The sequence below is a fragment of the Chroicocephalus ridibundus genome, chromosome 4 (genome assembly GCF_963924245.1).
Source record: "Chroicocephalus ridibundus chromosome 4, bChrRid1.1, whole genome shotgun sequence".
Taxonomy (NCBI): Eukaryota; Metazoa; Chordata; class Aves; order Charadriiformes; family Laridae; genus Chroicocephalus; species Chroicocephalus ridibundus.
Genome location: NC_086287.1, coordinates 44316202 through 44320181, shown reverse-complemented (window position 1 = coordinate 44320181; position 3980 = coordinate 44316202).

Here is a 3980-nt window from a genome sequence, read left to right as displayed (position 1 = left end):
CGTGCTCCCAGCTGCATACAAGTCAGATAGGAATGTCACTTCACTGTTATAGGCAACAGCTGGCAGTGGCTCACAAAGTACCTCTGCAAACTTTAAGGAGGCACCTGCTGAGGAGCAAGTGGTTAATCCATGCCCCACCTTCCTCAATGCCTGAAAGGGAAAGTATGAAGGGAGAAGGGGAGGGAATTTGCTGAGCTTATTTGTTAGTTAAACACCAGAGGTGTGTTTCTGGGAAGGCTGTACACACCAAGGTGCTACGAGTTATTAGCAATTCAAGATAAGGGAGTGATAACGCACAGCACTTATTCATGGATCCGTATGACCTGGCAGCCTAAGCAATGCACAAATCAGAGAAGATAATAGCAGCTACATGTAGGCTGGAGGAAAACAGAGCTCTACAGCACCCCAATCCACAACCAAAAGTATTGTGGATGAAATAACTTTAAAAGATCTTCTATTTCAACAAAACGTTATTTGTTTTCCTTTTCTTGGAAGTAGAGGGTGTGGAATTGCTTGCTAGTATATGTTTCCCCAGTTTCATTTATATATTTGTCAGGTGGATATGCGTTTTCCTGCTTTTCAGAACAAACGCAAAACTTCTGAATAAACCAAGACAGTGTCTTCAAATTATGATAAAAAAAATGAGAGCAAACTTATCCATTTTTTGGCAGAAAATTGTGCAGCAGCAGATACACAGGTGAATAGCCCTTGCCCAGGTCCAGCTAATATGCCCAGATGCCTGATATAAAATGACAACTTGAAAACTACAGGAAGTAATACTATACTCTCACAGTACTCACAACCTGTCCCCTTCTACACACACATCATGAAAACACACAATAAAGAGAGCCAGTTCAGGCCTTACAGCTTTTCACTGCATGAAAATTACTTCAGTCATCAACGACTTTAGGATTAGAAATCTACCCTTCATACCTTTCCAATTAAAAAGACGTGAAATTACATAAGATAACATTCCATTAACATTACATCTGGCAAAAAAAGACCTTCAATCAGACAAGCAGCCTTAGCTATTTATCCCAAAACTGAGAAAATTGATCTGAAATTGGCTAAACCTGAACTGTTTTGTTAGCTCCTGCAGTGTCTGAACTGATGTTGCCTGAGCCATTCCCCTGAGAAATTCTGACCCGGGGATGAAGACTATGGAAGTTGATGTCTTCCCACTGATTAAAAAAAACAAAACAAAACAAAACAAAACAAACAAACAAACAAAAAAACCCAAAAACCACACACACAAAAAACCCCCAACCCTCAAAAAACACAACAACTCTAACCAACACTGTGGAATGTCCAGCTGGGGTAGAGAAGGATGTAGGGAGTGACTATCTCACCCCAAAACAGCTGAGAAATAACTACTTCTTGAATAACTCAAGGAAAGAAAAACGGAGGACCAATCTCTACCCGTCTATGACCTCTCCTACCCAAGCATTGAGCTAGAGGGAGTCCATCCCAGACACTGGCTGTCAAGTGCCTCTGCTAGAAGAGGACCTAGTAGTAGTCCCAGCACGGGCATGTGGGACAAGCATCTAATGTGAACGTGTAGTAAATGGAGAACGCAGTAAACCAAAACACCGTGCCAGTGTCCGAGGAACTACTATTTCTGGTTTTGTTCAGGTTATCTGAGATTTTAGGGTGCATCGCAAATTCTGACAAGGGGCATACAGAAGATGGAGCAGGCTGTAGTCCTCAGAGAACTGCTTCCCTTTTCTCAAGAATGTGTTTTTTCTCAAGAATATGTGTTTTCTGACCAGTCTGAAGCTGCTAAAATCAGGAAGGAGGAGGTGCTCACCATTTGCTATCAAAAAGTCCACAGGCAAAGTCAAGCAGAGTGTCTAATCCCGACAAAAAAAAAATCCCCAATGAAGGCCAACAGCTGAAAAGTGAAACTGAAACAGAGTACCTCAGGGAGCCCACAGACTTTGTGAAGCTGAGGCAATACCCAGATCTCTTTGCAATAACAGGAGGACTGTGACAAATATGTTGATGTTGATGACACCCTCCCTGGTGGGCATTAAGGATTCAGTCATGATGCCCGTTTTGACAGTTTGAGTACCTTATTTTGAGTATATCAGTGGGTTCTCAGATAAAACTGTGGACAGGATTTTAGAAGGTAAGTTTGAAATTTTCTATGTAACTTATTGGGAAATTTGTGGAGAGAAAAGTCTCTTCTATAACTCTTGCCTACTTCTTTTAGGCCAGGCTACTGAAGGAGGTGAGGGACTCCTCTAAGTCTCATCCTGGCTGGCCTTTTACAAACTCCCAGCTGCCAGCACCTGCCTTTCATTCACAATGCTTCTGTGGAACTGTGACCAAAAAGACAGCAAAAAACAACTTCTTAACCAGCTCAGGCTCTAGAAAAGACCACATCTTTCTTAAGTAGCTTGCCTCTGAGGAGGAATTCACACTAGAAACAGAAGCTACATGTCTCTCTCTGTTGGACATTTCTTGGCCTGTAGGGTGTTTGAACAGATTTCCTCCTCCTCAAAACACCTAGGCTTTTTCTTTTTCTTTTTTTTTTAATCCAAACAGTTCGTATTTTTTCATAGCATCTGAAAACCTGTCCAAAGGGGCAGAGGATTACGAAATATCTCATTAGCTGAAGAGGAAGAAATGCAAAATATTTATTCTCCTATATATCTAGATTCAGGTATTCAATGATGGTTGATCAACATCCATGCTTTGGTGGACAAGACTCTTGCTCCTTGGAAATGACATACAATTTTTTCCTGCATTATATACCATTCTCCAGTAGAGCTTGAAGAGGAGTGCTGCTTTTAGTTAATAGATTGCTTATCAGGTCCTTTATCAGACGTGTGCACGCATCATTTAGTGCATTGCCAGGAAGGGTATTTCTTCTGTTCTTTCGCAACTGCACTGGTGTTTGAGAGCTGTCATGCTTTTGAGCTGTGCGTGGATAAATCAGCTTTTTCCCCACAGCGATTGCACTTCTATGTGCTTGTCAAATAACTAGTTAGACTGTGGCAATCATATAATCTTAATTACTACTAGCATACCTAGCAGCTGTATTTTACATTTTATGGTTGCTTAACAACTGTGACGCAGTGAACAGAATATTGGTATCTTACTCCATTTCTCCGGTGTGATTCTATGTGTTCAATTACCATACATCCTACAATCCCCCCCACATGCTATCTGTTTCAGTAATATTTCGATTCACTGCATTGAACAAGCTCCAGAAAACATTGAAGCAAAATTGCATTTCAGGGAGACAACTGCAGCACACACACGTGATCTGAGACAGTACACAGTTGATTGTGAGAGGAGATGTGGAATGGTCCTTCAAAAAACAAATTCATAAGCTTGATTTAATTGGTAAGAATAGATGTCATCAAAGAACTAAAAGGCCACCCATCTATACATCTGTTATCCACCACAAGTTTGAAAAATCAAATATCCTTCGTAAGATATATATATTTCATGACAGATCATGACAAAAAAGCACTTGGGAAACAAAACTTTTAAAAGGTAGAACACCATTTTATTCAAGTTATTAAAACTAAGTAAAATGGCTTAAATTGATACTGCATAGATACCACCTTCTGTGTCTGAAGAGGGTTTTACGGATTTGCTACCAATGGTCCCAAAGAAATGCCGGAATATTTTGCAGATGAAAAAAATACTAGCAACCAGCCATGAAGACAATAAGAAACTGCAGAGACAGAGCGCTAAAACTATTTCCCCATCACACACAGCTAAATCTTCGCCTCTTGAGCATCACTGTGACATGGTGTTAACAACATAGACGGCTGTGTGTGATATCACAACTCCGGATCAAAAAGCAACTACTGCTTAGTAAACTGAACCATGTGGTGTGAAACAAATAATTCAGGTTTTCTTTTTTGAGAATGTTACTTAGAGATGGCACTTGCCAAGAACAGTGAAGTAGCTATCGCGTATGTGCTGTAACGGAAAATATTTAGTAAGGGAGAGGAAAATGCTGT